Source organism: Amblyomma maculatum, chromosome 7, assembly GCF_055883805.1.
Source record: "Amblyomma maculatum isolate TAMU_Amacu chromosome 7, ASM5588380v1, whole genome shotgun sequence".
NCBI lineage: Eukaryota > Metazoa > Arthropoda > Arachnida > Ixodida > Ixodidae > Amblyomma > Amblyomma maculatum.
The window spans coordinates 108,932,389-108,955,578 of record NC_139350.1 but is presented as its reverse complement, the minus strand read 5'-3'; the positions used below and the strand labels follow the sequence as shown (position 1 = coordinate 108,955,578).

At 49.3% G+C, this 23,190-nt stretch overlaps 4 non-coding genes across 4 annotated transcripts; all 4 read right to left on the bottom strand.

Moving 5' to 3' along the window:
- Positions 1–269: 269 nt before the first annotated feature.
- Positions 270–433, bottom strand: LOC146184344 (U1 spliceosomal RNA). Its single transcript, XR_014708990.1, has one exon. It is a non-coding gene; the product is annotated as a U1 spliceosomal RNA (small nuclear RNA).
- A 5,469-nt stretch (positions 434–5,902) lies between these two features.
- On the bottom strand, positions 5,903–6,066 carry LOC146184343 (U1 spliceosomal RNA). The gene has a single exon (XR_014708988.1). It is a non-coding gene; the product is annotated as a U1 spliceosomal RNA (small nuclear RNA).
- A 5,505-nt stretch (positions 6,067–11,571) lies between these two features.
- Positions 11,572–11,735, bottom strand: LOC146184342 (U1 spliceosomal RNA). Its single transcript, XR_014708985.1, has one exon. It is a non-coding gene; the product is annotated as a U1 spliceosomal RNA (small nuclear RNA).
- A 5,494-nt stretch (positions 11,736–17,229) lies between these two features.
- Positions 17,230–17,393, bottom strand: LOC146184341 (U1 spliceosomal RNA). Its single transcript, XR_014708984.1, has one exon. It is a non-coding gene; the product is annotated as a U1 spliceosomal RNA (small nuclear RNA).
- Positions 17,394–23,190: the final 5,797 nt, after the last annotated feature.

The window sequence follows — 23,190 nt, the reverse complement described above, 5'->3', positions numbered from 1 at the left end:
AAAGTGCGACTAATTAACGCCGATAAGAGGCAAATGATAGAGGAGAGGAGGGATTCCCCTGATACTTAATATCCGAAATAGACTGCTGAAGGTCATTTCTTACTAAGCAAACCTGTGCATTCCACGAGGTTTATCTATTTATGATCTGAATTATTACGTAACTAAACTCTCCTTAAGCGAACGACCTCGCATTACCGAAGTGCCTGCAACGGAGCAGCACCAAAACAGCCGCCGATGAGTTATAAAATCTGACTTTTGATGGTATAGCGAGGGGGAAAGCGCGAACGCAGTCCCCCACTACCAAAAATTGCATGCCCCATCTGCCCCAGTTTGGGGTAGTGGCAGGGGTCAGCACGAGCGTAGTGCAATGCCCGCACCTCTCCCTGGAGGCACCGCCTTGCTGATCACGGTAGCCTCGGCACCAGGTAAGTATGCTTGGACGACGTCTCTGCCGCGGAGGCAACCTACAGAGACACCGCCTTCTGCTCAAGTTACGACCGTTGGGAAATAAAAGAACGTGCCTCTCCCTGCTCCGTGTTGCTTGTCCACCCGGAGAATAACAAATGTTTTCTTGCGAACTCTCAAGCTGTTAATTCAAAACTATTTTGTAGAAGCCTACTGACCATTATATGTGCACAAAATAGGCTACAAACTCGCACAACACGCTGGCGTATGTCTCAGTGTTGCTAATAGACATGTTTAACGGGTGGTGGCGCCACCTCACCAGCCTTCCAACTTCTCGCATTCCTCTACTGCGGCAATGCACTGCAGCGTATTGAGCGATTGAGCGTGCAGAGTTCGTGCCCCCAAGCAGTTCGTACCGGAGAAAGTCCCAGCGATTCGCGCGTTTCCGGCAAGAAACCATCCCCGTGAGTCTCGCAAGTGGCGTCACGGACTCCGATCGCATTGTAGTAGTGTGCCACGGGACTATCACTTGACAAGGGTAACGTTGAACCTGCGTCACGGCTACAATCCTCGCCCTCTCAGCAGTTTTTTCTTTTTTTTACTCTTTTCCGGGCTTTTTCTTTCGAACTTTTTTCCTTGTCTTTTTTTTGCGCACGTTCTTTGTAGAGGTCCCGTATTCCTTCCCGATATTCCGCTAACCACGCCCTACCTCCATTTCCCTCTTCGTGCTAACATACATTAAGTGTCCTAGGATTTAACGTGCTTTCTATACCTGCCGTGTTTTTTTTTTTTTTTCAATTCATTTCACCACCTTTCTACCTGTTTCTTTTCAACGCACTGACCTGTTTGCTCATCCACGACCCTCGCCTTGCTTTACATAGCGCAAATATGAAAAAGTTAACCCTCACGGTCTGCGTAGGGTTGTTCAATATGAAAAGGAGCAAAGTTATGCCATTCATTAAGTTACCCGTTCCTCTGTCGTTTATGTGTCAAGTATACTTTTTTGTGTGTTTTATTGATTATAAATGTAACGTCCAAAAGTAATTTTCGCCTTTACTTGAGAAAATAAAACGAACCGTCTTTTTGAGCAAACTGATAGTTCCCTTTCATACTCGGAGACAGTGTACAAAGACTACGTGGGGAAAGCAGCGTCAGAAATCGAGCAGGCAACGCAGCTTGTGGAGGTGGCACGCATACGTGCTTACTTGTTTTTTGTTTTTCCTTATAAACCACTTGGCTTAGACGACAATTACTATTTCGAATGAAATTAGAGCATTCTGCGTCTCTCGTACTATACTAAACAGTACCCTAATTTCGGCAATTTAACAAAAAGCACATGCAAATCTGCGTGTATTTCGCTTCGCTCCGAATATAATTCCTATCAGTTTAAACAAATCTAATAAACCACGTGGCGTAGACGGCCCCCGCCGTGAGTGAGTGATGCAGTGGTAAGACGCGCCCGACTACTGTGCCGGAGTTCCCGGGTCCGAACCCGACCACGGCGGCTGCGTTTTTCGATGGAGGCAAAACGAAGTGGCGTCCGTGTGCTGGTGCGATGTCAGCGCACGTTAAAGATCCTCAGGTGGTCGAAATTACTCCGTAGCCCTCCACAACGGCTCCCCTTTCTCTCATTCCACTTTCACTCCCACCTTCCTCCCTTCCCTTACGGCGCGGTTCAGAGTCAGAGTATTCGCGAGAGTTCAGAGAGTTCGCAGACTGGAGTGGCTTGCTACGGAAAGCGGGTGCTTGGCGCCTCAGCAGAGTGGTTTTCGCCCCTTACGAGCAACTGCTGACTGCATTGCGGATGTTGTCAGCACCCTTGAAAACGCCCGCAACACCAGCCAAGTGGGATACCTCATCCTGCTCGACATCAGAAGCGCCTTCGATTGTCTTCCTCACTGGGCAGTGATCGACGCGCTAAAAAACATTGGTGCCACCGGCCGCCTCCTGAACTTCGTCAGTGCGTTCCTCAGCGAGCGAACACTCTCCGTGAAGGTGGGCAACACCTGTAGTGCCCCCCGTCCAGTGCCATGCGGTGTCCCTCAGGGAAGTGTGCTGAGCCCTTTCCTATTCAACATCGTGCTGGCCCAACTACCCTTGTGTCTCCCCCGTGCTGAGCGCGAGTTTGCGCGTGTGTGTGTATATGCGGACGATGTTGCCCTGTTCGCCTCATCAACAACCCGCAGCAACGCCTCATCGCTTCGCGACCTTCAGCGTGCGCTCGATGCTGTCACCGCGTTTATTCGCAGTGTCGGCCGAAAAAACTGAAGCCCTGCTCTACCATCCCCGTGGTGCTGCAGCCCGCAACAAAACACGCCCTCTTCGCCTGGACGGAACCCCCCTGCCTTGGCGCACAACGGTTGTTTACCTCGGCCTCAAAATTGATGCCCGCATCACCTGGCGCCTTGCGGTGGATAAAGTGTGCGCAGACACCAAGCGCATAGGTAAACTAGCGCTTCGTCTCCTTGCCAAAGGTGAAGGAGCCTCTCCCCCGCTCTGTGCAAGAATCCATGAAGCGATCGCCTCAGCCAGAGCATTGTATGCCCTTCCCCTGCTCAGCCTCAGCCCACTCCAATGGAAAAGGCTGGACACATGCCATAGGAACGCCATACGACACATATATGGTCTCCCCAACGGATCTCAGGTGGCAGCGACCTATGCAGAAACCCGCAACATCCCCCTCTCACTAAGAGCACTCAAAACTGCCCTCAACCACATCGAGCGGCTTCACCGAGCACAAGATGGCTCTGAACTTCTTCGCAGAATTTCAGCCAAACCTAACACACGCATCGGTCGTGTCATGTGCCTCTTCCGTGAGATACTGGGCCCCTCTCCACCGCCCCTTGCTGCTCCACAACCCCCACATGAAATCTGCCCGCCCCGCATCTATCAGGGTCTCCCAGGGGTGAAGAGCAAACGAAACACGCCCGTATGCGCCCTTCAGCAAGAGGCCGCATCCAAAATTCACACGGATTTTCGTCACCGAACCCTCATCTTTACTGATGGGTCAGTCCGTCAGCAAGAAAAATCCGCAGCTGCCGCATGTGTGATTCCCGACTTGGACACCTCTAAATTATGCAGGCTACACTTCCCTTCCTCGTCACAAACAGCTGAGATAGCTGCACTCAATCTGGCAGCCACCCTGCTCCTGGAAAGCCCTGAAATTAAAAATGCTGCCATTCTCACCGATTCGAGGGCAGCGCTTCAGGCCCAAGGACCTCGCCTACTGCAAGTATGCGCACGCAACTTCCAACGCCTCGCCGAATCCGGCTGCGATACAGTCCTACAATGGATCCCATCGCACTGTGGGATAGGGGGCAACGAACTTGCTGATGAGCTCGCTCGATCAGCCCACCACCCGTCCGTTCCCATGTGCGCGGACAACACTACATATGACTGTGCTCGTCTTGCAATCGCGCGACACACCATTTCCCACCACCCTGACCCTCGCATCGCCAGCGGCCACCCCTTCCGTGCAGTTAATACTCGCCTCTTCGCCCGGAGAGACTATGTTCTGCTGTTGCGCCTCCGCATCGGATGTGTTTGGACCGGTGTGCGCGCTAGCCGACTACGAGAAATGTCTCCCCTGTATGCGTCGTGCGGTGACGCAGAAACACTCGAACACGTTCTGTGTATGTGCCCTGTGTACTCGCAACCGCGACACCTCCTTCGGGAAGGTTACCGAAATCTTGGACTTCCCTGTGCTAACACATGTGAGATCCTTCACCCGTCTGGCCCTCCCCACAAAGTGCAAAGTGCCCTAAAAGTGCTCCTGTTATTCCTACGGGACAGTGGACTAAGTGCAAAACTGTGAACACTTTCCATCTTCCCCTAGTGCGCAAATTATTGCCAGCAACTCTCACCAATTCAGTGTGCCACTCCCGCGCTATTCCCCGCATAGCACCAGTTCCATTTTTTTTATTATTATCATTATTCTGTTTGTGTTTTTTTTTTCTTTAAGTCCTATAAGGCCTTTTTGCACAAGGACCTTCTCTCACTCCTGCGCGCAACCAACTGCCCGCAAATCGTCTAACTTTTATCTCTACCAATTTATGTAATGCCCACAGAATTTTTTTTTTTTTTCTGTGTGTGTGTTTATCATTATCAATTCCTCCGTTACATATTCCATAAGGTCCCATGCACCTTCTGCAAAGGCCCTATCTCCTCCATCTCAAATAATCCCCTCAGACTACTTTTTTTTTTTTTCTCCCTCCACTTATTATTTTTTTTTTGTGGTGTTTATTATCATCAATTCTTCCTTTATATATCCCATAAGGTCCCATCCACCCTCTGCAAAGGCCCTTCCTTCACAGCCTATCTGTTGCATTTCAACTAATGCCCTCAGACTACTTTTTTTTTCCCTCTCTTCTTTTTTTTTTTTTTCTTTTGTCTGTTTAGTATCATCAATTGCTCCGTTACATATTCCATAAGGTCCCATCCACCTTCTGCAAAGGCCCTATCTCCTGCATTTCAAATAATCCCCTCAGACTTTTTTTTTTCTCCCTCTTCTTTTTTTTTTTGTGGTGTTTATTATCATCAATTCTTCCTTTATATATCCCATAAGGTCCCATGCAACCTCTGCAAAGGCCCTTCCTTCCCAGCCTATCTGTCGCATTTCAAATATGCCCTCAGACTACTTTTTTATTATTATTATTATTATTTTTTATTATTATTATTATCTTATCTCCTCCTATATTATCCCACAAGGCTCTTTGCCCCTTCTGCAAGGCCCCACTCCTCCCACCGCGCGCATCCAACTGCTAGCATAAGCATCCATGACATTCCAAATCTCCCTATCAGATTTTCTTTTTTTCTTTCCCTTTCTTTAAACCTCATAATTATCTCTACATATGTCATGAAGGCTTTCTCCTTTGCGCGGCACGTCCCCGCTTCAAAATCCACCAATCCTTGTTGTACGAGTGTTTGCCCTTCCATGTTTGGCATTTTTCTCCAGGGGTCCTCGACATTGACTACCAACGACAACGCTTTCGCTCCCCCTTCCTCTCCCCTCTTTCATTCCCCCTTACCCTCTACTCGGCCCCGTAGCGGTGTATCCCTGCAAGTACAGGAGACAGTTATAGGGCCGTGTAATCCCCCCCCTTCTCTTCCCCCCTCAACAAGAATCTCATTATTATTATCTGTCACACAGAGCAAGTGTGACAGATACTGCGCCTTTTTCTTCCAGCGACAGTAGCGATGGTGTACCTACAAACTTGCTCTAGGCGGATAAAGTGCGACTAATTAACGCCGATAAGAGGCAAATGATAGAGGAGAGGAGGGATTCCCCTGATACTTAATATCCGAAATAGACTGCTGAAGGTCATTTCTTACTAAGCAAACCTGTGCATTCCACGAGGTTTATCTATTTATGATCTGAATTATTACGTAACTAAACTCTCCTTAAGCGAACGACCTCGCATTACCGAAGTGCCTGCAACGGAGCAGCACCAAAACAGCCGCCGATGAGTTATAAAATCTGACTTTTGATGGTATAGCGAGGGGGAAAGCGCGAACGCAGTCCCCCACTACCAAAAATTGCATGCCCCATCTGCCCCAGTTTGGGGTAGTGGCAGGGGTCAGCACGAGCGTAGTGCAATGCCCGCACCTCTCCCTGGAGGCACCGCCTTGCTGATCACGGTAGCCTCGGCACCAGGTAAGTATGCTTGGACGACGTCTCTGCCGCGGAGGCAACCTACAGAGACACCGCCTTCTGCTCAAGTTACGACCGTTGGGAAATAAAAGAACGTGCCTCTCCCTGCTCCGTGTTGCTTGTCCACCCGGAGAATAACAAATGTTTTCTTGCGAACTCTCAAGCTGTTAATTCAAAACTATTTTGTAGAAGCCTACTGACCATTATATGTGCACAAAATAGGCTACAAACTCGCACAACACGCTGGCGTATGTCTCAGTGTTGCTAATAGACATGTTTAACGGGTGGTGGCGCCACCTCACCAGCCTTCCAACTTCTCGCATTCCTCTACTGCGGCAATGCACTGCAGCGTATTGAGCGATTGAGCGTGCAGAGTTCGTGCCCCCAAGCAGTTCGTACCGGAGAAAGTCCCAGCGATTCGCGCGTTTCCGGCAAGAAACCATCCCCGTGAGTCTCGCAAGTGGCGTCACGGACTCCGATCGCATTGTAGTAGTGTGCCACGGGACTATCACTTGACAAGGGTAACGTTGAACCTGCGTCACGGCTACAATCCTCGCCCTCTCAGCAGTTTTTTCTTTTTTTTACTCTTTTCCGGGCTTTTTCTTTCGAACTTTTTTCCTTGTCTTTTTTTTGCGCACGTTCTTTGTAGAGGTCCCGTATTCCTTCCCGATATTCCGCTAACCACGCCCTACCTCCATTTCCCTCTTCGTGCTAACATACATTAAGTGTCCTAGGATTTAACGTGCTTTCTATACCTGCCGTGTTTTTTTTTTTTTTTCAATTCATTTCACCACCTTTCTACCTGTTTCTTTTCAACGCACTGACCTGTTTGCTCATCCACGACCCTCGCCTTGCTTTACATAGCGCAAATATGAAAAAGTTAACCCTCACGGTCTGCGTAGGGTTGTTCAATATGAAAAGGAGCAAAGTTATGCCATTCATTAAGTTACCCGTTCCTCTGTCGTTTATGTGTCAAGTATACTTTTTTGTGTGTTTTATTGATTATAAATGTAACGTCCAAAAGTAATTTTCGCCTTTACTTGAGAAAATAAAACGAACCGTCTTTTTGAGCAAACTGATAGTTCCCTTTCATACTCGGAGACAGTGTACAAAGACTACGTGGGGAAAGCAGCGTCAGAAATCGAGCAGGCAACGCAGCTTGTGGAGGTGGCACGCATACGTGCTTACTTGTTTTTTGTTTTTCCTTATAAACCACTTGGCTTAGACGACAATTACTATTTCGAATGAAATTAGAGCATTCTGCGTCTCTCGTACTATACTAAACAGTACCCTAATTTCGGCAATTTAACAAAAAGCACATGCAAATCTGCGTGTATTTCGCTTCGCTCCGAATATAATTCCTATCAGTTTAAACAAATCTAATAAACCACGTGGCGTAGACGGCCCCCGCCGTGAGTGAGTGATGCAGTGGTAAGACGCGCCCGACTACTGTGCCGGAGTTCCCGGGTCCGAACCCGACCACGGCGGCTGCGTTTTTCGATGGAGGCAAAACGAAGTGGCGTCCGTGTGCTGGTGCGATGTCAGCGCACGTTAAAGATCCTCAGGTGGTCGAAATTACTCCGTAGCCCTCCACAACGGCTCCCCTTTCTCTCATTCCACTTTCACTCCCACCTTCCTCCCTTCCCTTACGGCGCGGTTCAGAGTCAGAGTATTCGCGAGAGTTCAGAGAGTTCGCAGACTGGAGTGGCTTGCTACGGAAAGCGGGTGCTTGGCGCCTCAGCAGAGTGGTTTTCGCCCCTTACGAGCAACTGCTGACTGCATTGCGGATGTTGTCAGCACCCTTGAAAACGCCCGCAACACCAGCCAAGTGGGATACCTCATCCTGCTCGACATCAGAAGCGCCTTCGATTGTCTTCCTCACTGGGCAGTGATCGACGCGCTAAAAAACATTGGTGCCACCGGCCGCCTCCTGAACTTCGTCAGTGCGTTCCTCAGCGAGCGAACACTCTCCGTGAAGGTGGGCAACACCTGTAGTGCCCCCCGTCCAGTGCCATGCGGTGTCCCTCAGGGAAGTGTGCTGAGCCCTTTCCTATTCAACATCGTGCTGGCCCAACTACCCTTGTGTCTCCCCCGTGCTGAGCGCGAGTTTGCGCGTGTGTGTGTATATGCGGACGATGTTGCCCTGTTCGCCTCATCAACAACCCGCAGCAACGCCTCATCGCTTCGCGACCTTCAGCGTGCGCTCGATGCTGTCACCGCGTTTATTCGCAGTGTCGGCCTCGCAGTGTCGGCCGAAAAAACTGAAGCCCTGCTCTACCATCCCCGTGGTGCTGCAGCCCGCAACAAAACACGCCCTCTTCGCCTGGACGGAACCCCCCTGCCTTGGCGCACAACGGTTGTTTACCTCGGCCTCAAAATTGATGCCCGCATCACCTGGCGCCTTGCGGTGGATAAAGTGTGCGCAGACACCAAGCGCATAGGTAAACTAGCGCTTCGTCTCCTTGCCAAAGGTGAAGGAGCCTCTCCCCCGCTCTGTGCAAGAATCCATGAAGCGATCGCCTCAGCCAGAGCATTGTATGCCCTTCCCCTGCTCAGCCTCAGCCCACTCCAATGGAAAAGGCTGGACACATGCCATAGGAACGCCATACGACACATATATGGTCTCCCCAACGGATCTCAGGTGGCAGCGACCTATGCAGAAACCCGCAACATCCCCCTCTCACTAAGAGCACTCAAAACTGCCCTCAACCACATCGAGCGGCTTCACCGAGCACAAGATGGCTCTGAACTTCTTCGCAGAATTTCAGCCAAACCTAACACACGCATCGGTCGTGTCATGTGCCTCTTCCGTGAGATACTGGGCCCCTCTCCACCGCCCCTTGCTGCTCCACAACCCCCACATGAAATCTGCCCGCCCCGCATCTATCAGGGTCTCCCAGGGGTGAAGAGCAAACGAAACACGCCCGTATGCGCCCTTCAGCAAGAGGCCGCATCCAAAATTCACACGGATTTTCGTCACCGAACCCTCATCTTTACTGATGGGTCAGTCCGTCAGCAAGAAAAATCCGCAGCTGCCGCATGTGTGATTCCCGACTTGGACACCTCTAAATTATGCAGGCTACACTTCCCTTCCTCGTCACAAACAGCTGAGATAGCTGCACTCAATCTGGCAGCCACCCTGCTCCTGGAAAGCCCTGAAATTAAAAATGCTGCCATTCTCACCGATTCGAGGGCAGCGCTTCAGGCCCAAGGACCTCGCCTACTGCAAGTATGCGCACGCAACTTCCAACGCCTCGCCGAATCCGGCTGCGATACAGTCCTACAATGGATCCCATCGCACTGTGGGATAGGGGGCAACGAACTTGCTGATGAGCTCGCTCGATCAGCCCACCACCCGTCCGTTCCCATGTGCGCGGACAACACTACATATGACTGTGCTCGTCTTGCAATCGCGCGACACACCATTTCCCACCACCCTGACCCTCGCATCGCCAGCGGCCACCCCTTCCGTGCAGTTAATACTCGCCTCTTCGCCCGGAGAGACTATGTTCTGCTGTTGCGCCTCCGCATCGGATGTGTTTGGACCGGTGTGCGCGCTAGCCGACTACGAGAAATGTCTCCCCTGTATGCGTCGTGCGGTGACGCAGAAACACTCGAACACGTTCTGTGTATGTGCCCTGTGTACTCGCAACCGCGACACCTCCTTCGGGAAGGTTACCGAAATCTTGGACTTCCCTGTGCTAACACATGTGAGATCCTTCACCCGTCTGGCCCTCCCCACAAAGTGCAAAGTGCCCTAAAAGTGCTCCTGTTATTCCTACGGGACAGTGGACTAAGTGCAAAACTGTGAACACTTTCCATCTTCCCCTAGTGCGCAAATTATTGCCAGCAACTCTCACCAATTCAGTGTGCCACTCCCGCGCTATTCCCCGCATAGCACCAGTTCCATTTTTTTTTTTTATTATCATTATTCTGTTTGTGTTTTTTTTTTTCTTTAAGTCCTATAAGGCCTTTTTGCACAAGGACCTTCTCTCACTCCTGCGCGCAACCAACTGCCCGCAAATCGTCTAACTTTTATCTCTACCAATTTATGTAATGCCCACAGAATCTTTTTTTTTTTTTTCTGTGTGTGTGTTTATCATTATCAATTCCTCCGTTACATATTCCATAAGGTCCCATGCACCTTCTGCAAAGGCCCTATCTCCTCCATCTCAAATAATCCCCTCAGACTACTTTTTTTTTTTTTCTCCCTCCACTTATTATTATTTTTTTTTTGTGGTGTTTATTATCATCAATTCTTCCTTTATATATCCCATAAGGTCCCATCCACCCTCTGCAAAGGCCCTTCCTTCACAGCCTATCTGTTGCATTTCAACTAATGCCCTCAGACTACTTTTTTTTTCCCTCTCTTCTTTTTTTTTTTTTTCTTTTGTCTGTTTAGTATCATCAATTGCTCCGTTACATATTCCATAAGGTCCCATCCACCTTCTGCAAAGGCCCTATCTCCTGCATTTCAAATAATCCCCTCAGACTTTTTTTTTTCTCCCTCTTCTTTTTTTTTTTTTTTTTTTTTGTGGTGTTTATTATCATCAATTCTTCCTTTATATATCCCATAAGGTCCCATGCAACCTCTGCAAAGGCCCTTCCTTCCCAGCCTATCTGTCGCATTTCAAATATGCCCTCAGACTACTTTTTTTTTATTATTATTATTATTTTTTATTATTATTATTATTATCTTATCTCCTCCTATATTATCCCACAAGGCTCTTTGCCCCTTCTGCAAGGCCCCACTCCTCCCACCGCGCGCATCCAACTGCTAGCATAAGCATCCATGACATTCCAAATCTCCCTATCAGATTTTCTTTTTTTTTTTTTCCCTTTCTTTAAACCTCATAATTATCTCTACATATGTCATGAAGGCTTTCTCCTTTGCGCGGCACGTCCCCGCTTCAAAATCCACCAATCCTTGTTGTACGAGTGTTTGCCCTTCCATGTTTGGCATTTTTCTCCAGGGGTCCTCGACATTGACTACCAACGACAACGCTTTCGCTCCCCCTTCCTCTCCCCTCTTTCATTCCCCCTTACCCTCTACTCGGCCCCGTAGCGGTGTATCCCTGCAAGTACAGGAGACAGTTATAGGGCCGTGTAATCCCCCCCCTTCTCTTCCCCCCTCAACAAGAATCTCATTATTATTATCTGTCACACAGAGCAAGTGTGACAGATACTGCGCCTTTTTCTTCCAGCGACAGTAGCGATGGTGTACCTACAAACTTGCTCTAGGCGGATAAAGTGCGACTAATTAACGCCGATAAGAGGCAAATGATAGAGGAGAGGAGGGATTCCCCTGATACTTAATATCCGAAATAGACTGCTGAAGGTCATTTCTTACTAAGCAAACCTGTGCATTCCACGAGGTTTATCTATTTATGATCTGAATTATTACGTAACTAAACTCTCCTTAAGCGAACGACCTCGCATTACCGAAGTGCCTGCAACGGAGCAGCACCAAAACAGCCGCCGATGAGTTATAAAATCTGACTTTTGATGGTATAGCGAGGGGGAAAGCGCGAACGCAGTCCCCCACTACCAAAAATTGCATGCCCCATCTGCCCCAGTTTGGGGTAGTGGCAGGGGTCAGCACGAGCGTAGTGCAATGCCCGCACCTCTCCCTGGAGGCACCGCCTTGCTGATCACGGTAGCCTCGGCACCAGGTAAGTATGCTTGGACGACGTCTCTGCCGCGGAGGCAACCTACAGAGACACCGCCTTCTGCTCAAGTTACGACCGTTGGGAAATAAAAGAACGTGCCTCTCCCTGCTCCGTGTTGCTTGTCCACCCGGAGAATAACAAATGTTTTCTTGCGAACTCTCAAGCTGTTAATTCAAAACTATTTTGTAGAAGCCTACTGACCATTATATGTGCACAAAATAGGCTACAAACTCGCACAACACGCTGGCGTATGTCTCAGTGTTGCTAATAGACATGTTTAACGGGTGGTGGCGCCACCTCACCAGCCTTCCAACTTCTCGCATTCCTCTACTGCGGCAATGCACTGCAGCGTATTGAGCGATTGAGCGTGCAGAGTTCGTGCCCCCAAGCAGTTCGTACCGGAGAAAGTCCCAGCGATTCGCGCGTTTCCGGCAAGAAACCATCCCCGTGAGTCTCGCAAGTGGCGTCACGGACTCCGATCGCATTGTAGTAGTGTGCCACGGGACTATCACTTGACAAGGGTAACGTTGAACCTGCGTCACGGCTACAATCCTCGCCCTCTCAGCAGTTTTTTCTTTTTTTTACTCTTTTCCGGGCTTTTTCTTTCGAACTTTTTTCCTTGTCTTTTTTTTGCGCACGTTCTTTGTAGAGGTCCCGTATTCCTTCCCGATATTTCGCTAACCACGCCCTACCTCCATTTCCCTCTTCGTGCTAACATACATTAAGTGTCCTAGGATTTAACGTGCTTTCTATACCTGCCGTGTTTTTTTTTTTTTTTTTTTTAATTCATTTCACCACCTTTCTACCTGTTTCTTTTCAACGCACTGACCTGTTTGCTCATCCACGACCCTCGCCTTGCTTTACATAGCGCAAATATGAAAAAGTTAACCCTCACGGTCTGCGTAGGGTTGTTCAATATGAAAAGGAGCAAAGTTATGCCATTCATTAAGTTACCCGTTCCTCTGTCGTTTATGTGTCAAGTATACTTTTTTGTGTGTTTTATTGATTATAAATGTAACGTCCAAAAGTAATTTTCGCCTTTACTTGAGAAAATAAAACGAACCGTCTTTTTGAGCAAACTGATAGTTCCCTTTCATACTCGGAGACAGTGTACAAAGACTACGTGGGGAAAGCAGCGTCAGAAATCGAGCAGGCAACGCAGCTTGTGGAGGTGGCACGCATACGTGCTTACTTGTTTTTTGTTTTTCCTTATAAACCACTTGGCTTAGACGACAATTACTATTTCGAATGAAATTAGAGCATTCTGCGTCTCTCGTACTATACTAAACAGTACCCTAATTTCGGCAATTTAACAAAAAGCACATGCAAATCTGCGTGTATTTCGCTTCGCTCCGAATATAATTCCTATCAGTTTAAACAAATCTAATAAACCACGTGGCGTAGACGGCCCCCGCCGTGAGTGAGTGATGCAGTGGTAAGACGCGCCCGACTACTGTGCCGGAGTTCCCGGGTCCGAACCCGACCACGGCGGCTGCGTTTTTCGATGGAGGCAAAACGAAGTGGCGTCCGTGTGCTGGTGCGATGTCAGCGCACGTTAAAGATCCTCAGGTGGTCGAAATTACTCCGTAGCCCTCCACAACGGCTCCCCTTTCTCTCATTCCACTTTCACTCCCACCTTCCTCCCTTCCCTTACGGCGCGGTTCAGAGTCAGAGTATTCGCGAGAGTTCAGAGAGTTCGCAGACTGGAGTGGCTTGCTACGGAAAGCGGGTGCTTGGCGCCTCAGCAGAGTGGTTTTCGCCCCTTACGAGCAACTGCTGACTGCATTGCGGATGTTGTCAGCACCCTTGAAAACGCCCGCAACACCAGCCAAGTGGGATACCTCATCCTGCTCGACATCAGAAGCGCCTTCGATTGTCTTCCTCACTGGGCAGTGATCGACGCGCTAAAAAACATTGGTGCCACCGGCCGCCTCCTGAACTTCGTCAGTGCGTTCCTCAGCGAGCGAACACTCTCCGTGAAGGTGGGCAACACCTGTAGTGCCCCCCGTCCAGTGCCATGCGGTGCCCCTCAGGGAAGTGTGCTGAGCCCTTTCCTATTCAACATCGTGCTGGCCCAACTACCCTTGTGTCTCCCCCGTGCTGAGCGCGAGTTTGCGCGTGTGTGTGTATATGCGGACGATGTTGCCCTGTTCGCCTCATCAACAACCCGCAGCAACGCCTCATCGCTTCGCGACCTTCAGCGTGCGCTCGATGCTGTCACCGCGTTTATTCGCAGTGTCGGCCTCGCAGTGTCGGCCGAAAAAACTGAAGCCCTGCTCTACCATCCCCGTGGTGCTGCAGCCCGCAACAAAACACGCCCTCTTCGCCTGGACGGAACCCCCCTGCCTTGGCGCACAACGGTTGTTTACCTCGGCCTCAAAATTGATGCCCGCATCACCTGGCGCCTTGCGGTGGATAAAGTGTGCGCAGACACCAAGCGCATAGGTAAACTAGCGCTTCGTCTCCTTGCCAAAGGTGAAGGAGCCTCTCCCCCGCTCTGTGCAAGAATCCATGAAGCGATCGCCTCAGCCAGAGCATTGTATGCCCTTCCCCTGCTCAGCCTCAGCCCACTCCAATGGAAAAGGCTGGACACATGCCATAGGAACGCCATACGACACATATATGGTCTCCCCAACGGATCTCAGGTGGCAGCGACCTATGCAGAAACCCGCAACATCCCCCTCTCACTAAGAGCACTCAAAACTGCCCTCAACCACATCGAGCGGCTTCACCGAGCACAAGATGGCTCTGAACTTCTTCGCAGAATTTCAGCCAAACCTAACTCACGCATCGGTCGTGTCATGTGCCTCTTCCGTGAGATACTGGGCCCCTCTCCACCGCCCCTTGCTGCTCCACAACCCCCACATGAAATCTGCCCGCCCCGCATCTATCAGGGTCTCCCAGGGGTGAAGAGCAAACGAAACACGCCCGTATGCGCCCTTCAGCAAGAGGCCGCATCCAAAATTCACACGGATTTTCGTCACCGAACCCTCATCTTTACTGATGGGTCAGTCCGTCAGCAAGAAAAATCCGCAGCTGCCGCATGTGTGATTCCCGACTTGGACACCTCTAAATTATGCAGGCTACACTTCCCTTCCTCGTCACAAACAGCTGAGATAGCTGCACTCAATCTGGCAGCCACCCTGCTCCTGGAAAGCCCTGAAATTAAAAATGCTGCCATTCTCACCGATTCGAGGGCAGCGCTTCAGGCCCAAGGACCTCGCCTACTGCAAGTATGCGCACGCAACTTCCAACGCCTCGCCGAATCCGGCTGCGATACAGTCCTACAATGGATCCCATCGCACTGTGGGATAGGGTGCAACGAACTTGCTGATGAGCTCGCTCGATCAGCCCACCACCCGTCCGTTCCCATGTGCGCGGACAACACTACATATGACTGTGCTCGTCTTGCAATCGCGCGACACACCATTTCCCACCACCCTGACCCTCGCATCGCCAGCGGCCACCCCTTCCGTGCAGTTAATACTCGCCTCTTCGCCCGGAGAGACTATGTTCTGCTGTTGCGCCTCCGCATCGGATGTGTTTGGACAGGTGTGCGCGCTAGCCGACTACGAGAAATGTCTCCCCTGTATGCGTCGTGCGGTGACGCAGAAACACTCGAACACGTTCTGTGTATGTGCCCTGTGTACTCGCAACCGCGACACCTCCTTCGGGAAGGTTACCGAAATCTTGGACTTCCCTGTGCTAACACATGTGAGATCCTTCACCCGTCTGGCCCTCCCCACAAAGTGCAAAGTGCCCTAAAAGTGCTCCTGTTATTCCTACGGGACAGTGGACTAAGTGCAAAACTGTGAACACTTTCCATCTTCCCCTAGTGCGCAAATTATTGCCAGCAACTCTCACCAATTCAGTGTGCCACTCCCGCGCTATTCCCCGCATAGCACCAGTTCCATTTTTTTTTATTATCATTATTCTGTTTGTGTTTTTTTTTTCTTTAAGTCCTATAAGGCCTTTTTGCACAAGGACCTTCTCTCACTCCTGCGCGCAACCAACTGCCCGCAAATCGTCTAACTTTTATCTCTACCAATTTATGTAATGCCCACAGAATCTTTTTTTTTTTTTCTGTGTGTGTGTTTATCATTATCAATTCCTCCGTTACATATTCCATAAGGTCCCATGCACCTTCTGCAAAGGCCCTATCTCCTCCATCTCAAATAATCCCCTCAGACTACTTTTTTTTTTTTTTCTCCCTCCACTTATTATTTTTTTTTTTTTTTGTGGTGTTTATTATCATCAATTCTTCCTTTATATATCCCATAAGGTCCCATCCACCCTCTGCAAAGGCCCTTCCTTCACAGCCTATCTGTTGCATTTCAACTAATGCCCTCAGACTACTTTTTTTTTCCCTCTCTTCTTTTTTTTTTTTTCTTTTGTCTGTTTAGTATCATCAATTGCTCCGTTACATATTCCATAAGGTCCCATCCACCTTCTGCAAAGGCCCTATCTCCTGCATTTCAAATAATCCCCTCAGACTTTTTTTTTTCTCCCTCTTCTTTTTTTTTTTTGTGGTGTTTATTATCATCAATTCTTCCTTTATATATCCCATAAGGTCCCATGCAACCTCTGCAAAGGCCCTTCCTTCCCAGCCTATCTGTCGCATTTCAAATATGCCCTCAGACTACTTTTTTTTTATTATTATTATTATTTTTTATTATTATTATTATCTTATCTCCTCCTATATTATCCCACAAGGCTCTTTGCCCCTTCTGCAAGGCCCCACTCCTCCCACCGCGCGCATCCAACTGCTAGCATAAGCATCCATGACATTCCAAATCTCCCTATCAGATTTTCTTTTTTTTTTTTTCCCTTTCTTTAAACCTCATAATTATCTCTACATATGTCATGAAGGCTTTCTCCTTTGCGCGGCACGTCCCCGCTTCAAAATCCACCAATCCTTGTTGTACGAGTGTTTGCCCTTCCATGTTTGGCATTTTTCTCCAGGGGTCCTCGACATTGACTACCAACGACAACGCTTTCGCTCCCCCTTCCTCTCCCCTCTTTCATTCCCCCTTACCCTCTACTCGGCCCCGTAGCGGTGTATCCCTGCAAGTACAGGAGACAGTTATAGGGCCGTGTAATCCCCCCCCTTCTCTTCCCCCCTCAACAAGAATCTCATTATTATTATCTGTCACACAGAGCAAGTGTGACAGATACTGCGCCTTTTTCTTCCAGCGACAGTAGCGATGGTGTACCTACAAACTTGCTCTAGGCGGATAAAGTGCGACTAATTAACGCCGATAAGAGGCAAATGATAGAGGAGAGGAGGGATTCCCCTGATACTTAATATCCGAAATAGACTGCTGAAGGTCATTTCTTACTAAGCAAACCTGTGCATTCCACGAGGTTTATCTATTTATGATCTGAATTATTACGTAACTAAACTCTCCTTAAGCGAACGACCTCGCATTACCGAAGTGCCTGCAACGGAGCAGCACCAAAACAGCCGCCGATGAGTTATAAAATCTGACTTTTGATGGTATAGCGAGGGGGAAAGCGCGAACGCAGTCCCCCACTACCAAAAATTGCATGCCCCATCTGCCCCAGTTTGGGGTAGTGGCAGGGGTCAGCACGAGCGTAGTGCAATGCCCGCACCTCTCCCTGGAGGCACCGCCTTGCTGATCACGGTAGCCTCGGCACCAGGTAAGTATGCTTGGACGACGTCTCTGCCGCGGAGGCAACCTACAGAGACACCGCCTTCTGCTCAAGTTACGACCGTTGGGAAATAAAAGAACGTGCCTCTCCCTGCTCCGTGTTGCTTGTCCACCCGGAGAATAACAAATGTTTTCTTGCGAACTCTCAAGCTGTTAATTCAAAACTATTTTGTAGAAGCCTACTGACCATTATATGTGCACAAAATAGGCTACAAACTCGCACAACACGCTGGCGTATGTCTCAGTGTTGCTAATAGACATGTTTAACGGGTGGTGGCGCCACCTCACCAGCCTTCCAACTTCTCGCATTCCTCTACTGCGGCAATGCACTGCAGCGTATTGAGCGATTGAGCGTGCAGAGTTCGTGCCCCCAAGCAGTTCGTACCGGAGAAAGTCCCAGCGATTCGCGCGTTTCCGGCAAGAAACCATCCCCGTGAGTCTCGCAAGTGGCGTCACGGACTCCGATCGCATTGTAGTAGTGTGCCACGGGACTATCACTTGACAAGGGTAACGTTGAACCTGCGTCACGGCTACAATCCTCGCCCTCTCAGCAGTTTTTTCTTTTTTTTACTCTTTTCCGGGCTTTTTCTTTCGAACTTTTTTCCTTGTCTTTTTTTTGCGCACGTTCTTTGTAGAGGTCCCGTATTCCTTCCCGATATTCCGCTAACCACGCCCTACCTCCATTTCCCTCTTCGTGCTAACATACATTAAGTGTCCTAGGATTTAACGTGCTTTCTATACCTGCCGTGTTTTTTTTTTTTTTTTTTTTTTTCAATTCATTTCACCACCTTTCTACCTGTTTCTTTTCAACGCACTGACCTGTTTGCTCATCCACGACCCTCGCCTTGCTTTACATAGCGCAAATATGAAAAAGTTAACCCTCACGGTCTGCGTAGGGTTGTTCAATATGAAAAGGAGCAAAGTTATGCCATTCATTAAGTTACCCGTTCCTCTGTCGTTTATGTGTCAAGTATACTTTTTTGTGTGTTTTATTGATTATAAATGTAACGTCCAAAAGTAATTTTCGCCTTTACTTGAGAAAATAAAACGAACCGTCTTTTTGAGCAAACTGATAGTTCCCTTTCATACTCGGAGACAGTGTACAAAGACTACGTGGGGAAAGCAGCGTCAGAAATCGAGCAGGCAACGCAGCTTGTGGAGGTGGCACGCATACGTGCTTACTTGTTTTTTGTTTTTCCTTATAAACCACTTGGCTTAGACGACAATTACTATTTCGAATGAAATTAGAGCATTCTGCGTCTCTCGTACTATACTAAACAGTACCCTAATTTCGGCAATTTAACAAAAAGCACATGCAAATCTGCGTGTATTTCGCTTCGCTCCGAATATAATTCCTATCAGTTTAAACAAATCTAATAAACCACGTGGCGTAGACGGCCCCCGCCGTGAGTGAGTGATGCAGTGGTAAGACGCGCCCGACTACTGTGCCGGAGTTCCCGGGTCCGAGCCCGACCACGGCGGCTGCGTTTTTCGATGGAGGCAAAACGAAGTGGCGTCCGTGTGCTGGTGCGATGTCAGCGCACGTTAAAGATCCTCAGGTGGTCGAAATTACTCCGTAGCCCTCCACAACGGCTCCCCTTTCGCTCATTCCACTTTCACTCCCACCTTCCTCCCTTCCCTTACGGCGCGGTTCAGAGTCAGAGTATTCGCGAGAGTTCAGAGAGTTCGCAGACTGGAGTGGCTTGCTACGGAAAGCGGGTGCTTGGCGCCTCAGCAGAGTGGTTTTCGCCCCTTACGAGCAACTGCTGACTGCATTGCGGATGTTGTCAGCACCCTTGAAAACGCCCGCAACACCAGCCAAGTGGGATACCTCATCCTGCTCGACATCAGAAGCGCCTTCGATTGTCTTCCTCACTGGGCAGTGATCGACGCGCTAAAAAACATTGGTGCCACCGGCCGCCTCCTGAACTTCGTCAGTGCGTTCCTCAGCGAGCGAACACTCTCCGTGAAGGTGGGCAACACCTGTAGTGCCCCCCGTCCAGTGCCATGCGGTGCCCCTCAGGGAAGTGTGCTGAGCCCTTTCCTATTCAACATCGTGCTGGCCCAACTACCCTTGTGTCTCCCCCGTGCTGAGCGCGAGTTTGCGCGTGTGTGTGTATATGCGGACGATGTTGCCCTGTTCGCCTCATCAACAACCCGCAGCAACGCCTCATCGCTTCGCGACCTTCAGCGTGCGCTCGATGCTGTCACCGCGTTTATTCGCAGTGTCGGCCTCGCAGTGTCGGCCGAAAAAACTGAAGCCCTGCTCTACCATCCCCGTGGTGCTGCAGCCCGCAACAAAACACGCCCTCTTCGCCTGGACGGAACCCCCCTGCCTTGGCGCACAACGGTTGTTTACCTCGGCCTCAAAATTGATGCCCGCATCACCTGGCGCCTTGCGGTGGATAAAGTGTGCGCAGACACCAAGCGCATAGGTAAACTAGCGCTTCGTCTCCTTGCCAAAGGTGAAGGAGCCTCTCCCCCGCTCTGTGCAAGAATCCATGAAGCGATCGCCTCAGCCAGAGCATTGTATGCCCTTCCCCTGCTCAGCCTCAGCCCACTCCAATGGAAAAGGCTGGACACATGCCATAGGAACGCCATACGACACATATATGGTCTCCCCAACGGATCTCAGGTGGCAGCGACCTATGCAGAAACCCGCAACATCCCCCTCTCACTAAGAGCACTCAAAACTGCCCTCAACCACATCGAGCGGCTTCACCGAGCACAAGATGGCTCTGAACTTCTTCGCAGAATTTCAGCCAAACCTAACACACGCATCGGTCGTGTCATGTGCCTCTTCCGTGAGATACTGGGCCCCTCTCCACCGCCCCTTGCTGCTCCACAACCCCCACATGAAATCTGCCCGCCCCGCATCTATCAGGGTCTCCCAGGGGTGAAGAGCAAACGAAACACGCCCGTATGCGCCCTTCAGCAAGAGGCCGCATCCAAAATTCACACGGATTTTCGTCACCGAACCCTCATCTTTACTGATGGGTCAGTCCGTCAGCAAGAAAAATCCGCAGCTGCCGCATGTGTGATTCCCGACTTGGACACCTCTAAATTATGCAGGCTACACTTCCCTTCCTCGTCACAAACAGCTGAGATAGCTGCACTCAATCTGGCAGCCACCCTGCTCCTGGAAAGCCCTGAAATTAAAAATGCTGCCATTCTCACCGATTCGAGGGCAGCGCTTCAGGCCCAAGGACCTCGCCTACTGCAAGTATGCGCACGCAACTTCCAACGCCTCGCCGAATCCGGCTGCGATACAGTCCTACAATGGATCCCATCGCACTGTGGGATAGGGGGCAACGAACTTGCTGATGAGCTCGCTCGATCAGCCCACCACCCGTCCGTTCCCATGTGCGCGGACAACACTACATATGACTGTGCTCGTCTTGCAATCGCGCGACACACCATTTCCCACCACCCTGACCCTCGCATCGCCAGCGGCCACCCCTTCCGTGCAGTTAATACTCGCCTCTTCGCCCGGAGAGACTATGTTCTGCTGTTGCGCCTCCGCATCGGATGTGTTTGGACCGGTGTGCGCGCTAGCCGACTACGAGAAATGTCTCCCCTGTATGCGTCGTGCGGTGACGCAGAAACACTCGAACACGTTCTGTGTATGTGCCCTGTGTACTCGCAACCGCGACACCTCCTTCGGGAAGGTTACCGAAATCTTGGACTTCCCTGTGCTAACACATGTGAGATCCTTCACCCGTCTGGCCCTCCCCACAAAGTGCAAAGTGCCCTAAAAGTGCTCCTGTTATTCCTACGGGACAGTGGACTAAGTGCAAAACTGTGAACACTTTCCATCTTCCCCTAGTGCGCAAATTATTGCCAGCAACTCTCACCAATTCAGTGTGCCACTCCCGCGCTATTCCCCGCATAGCACCAGTTCCATTTTTTTTTTTTTTTTATTATCATTATTCTGTTTGTGTTTTTTTTTTTTTCTTTAAGTCCTATAAGGCCTTTTTGCACAAGGACCTTCTCTCACTCCTGCGCGCAACCAACTGCCCGCAAATCGTCTAACTTTTATCTCTACCAATTTATGTAATGCCCACAGAATCTTTTTTTTTTTTTCTGTGTGTGTGTTTATCATTATCAATTCCTCCGTTACATATTCCATAAGGTCCCATGCACCTTCTGCAAAGGCCCTATCTCCTCCATCTCAAATAATCCCCTCAGACTACTTTTTTTTTTTTTTTCTCCCTCCACTTATTATTTTTTTTTTGTGGTGTTTATTATCATCAATTCTTCCTTTATATATCCCATAAGGTCCCATCCACCCTCTGCAAAGGCCCTTCCTTCACAGCCTATCTGTTGCATTTCAACTAATGCCCTCAGACTACTTTTTTTTTCCCTCTCTTCTTTTTTTTTTTTTCTTTTGTCTGTTTAGTATCATCAATTGCTCCGTTACATATTCCATAAGGTCCCATCCACCTTCTGCAAAGGCCCTATCTCCTGCATTTCAAATAATCCCCTCAGACTTTTTTTTTTCTCCCTCTTCTTTTTTTTTTTTTGTGGTGTTTATTATCATCAATTCTTCCTTTATATATCCCATAAGGTCCCATGCAACCTCTGCAAAGGCCCTTCCTTCCCAGCCTATCTGTCGCATTTCAAATATGCCCTCAGACTACTTTTTTTTTATTATTATTATTATTTTTTATTATTATTATTATCTTATCTCCTCCTATATTATCCCACAAGGCTCTTTGCCCCTTCTGCAAGGCCCCACTCCTCCCACCGCGCGCATCCAACTGCTAGCATAAGCATCCATGACATTCCAAATCTCCCTATCAGATTTTCTTTTTTTTTTTTTTTCCCTTTCTTTAAACCTCATAATTATCTCTACATATGTCATGAAGGCTTTCTCCTTTGCGCGGCACGTCCCCGCTTCAAAATCCACCAATCCTTGTTGTACGAGTGTTTGCCCTTCCATGTTTGGCATTTTTCTCCAGGGGTCCTCGACATTGACTACCAACGACAACGCTTTCGCTCCCCCTTCCTCTCCCCTCTTTCATTCCCCCTTACCCTCTACTCGGCCCCGTAGCGGTGTATCCCTGCAAGTACAGGAGACAGTTATAGGGCCGTGTAATCCCCCCCCTTCTCTTCCCCCCTCAACAAGAATCTCATTATTATTATCTGTCACACAGAGCAAGTGTGACAGATACTGCGCCTTTTTCTTCCAGCGACAGTAGCGATGGTGTACCTACAAACTTGCTCTAGGCGGATAAAGTGCGACTAATTAACGCCGATAAGAGGCAAATGATAGAGGAGAGGAGGGATTCCCCTGATACTTAATATCCGAAATAGACTGCTGAAGGTCATTTCTTACTAAGCAAACCTGTGCATTCCACGAGGTTTATCTATTTATGATCTGAATTATTACGTAACTAAACTCTCCTTAAGCGAACGACCTCGCATTACCGAAGTGCCTGCAACGGAGCAGCACCAAAACAGCCGCCGATGAGTTATAAAATCTGACTTTTGATGGTATAGCGAGGGGGAAAGCGCGAACGCAGTCCCCCACTACCAAAAATTGCATGCCCCATCTGCCCCAGTTTGGGGTAGTGGCAGGGGTCAGCACGAGCGTAGTGCAATGCCCGCACCTTTTTGAAGAGAATTTTATTTTTCATAAACATCTACAGAACACAAGTGTATCCGTCTGGGGCCTTAGCGGACAAAAATTGCAATAATCTTAGAGGTGTTCAATCACGTACATATACACAAATACACATACAAATATACATGCTGTTTCGCTGATAATATTTCTGCACAGCTTTTTTGCTTT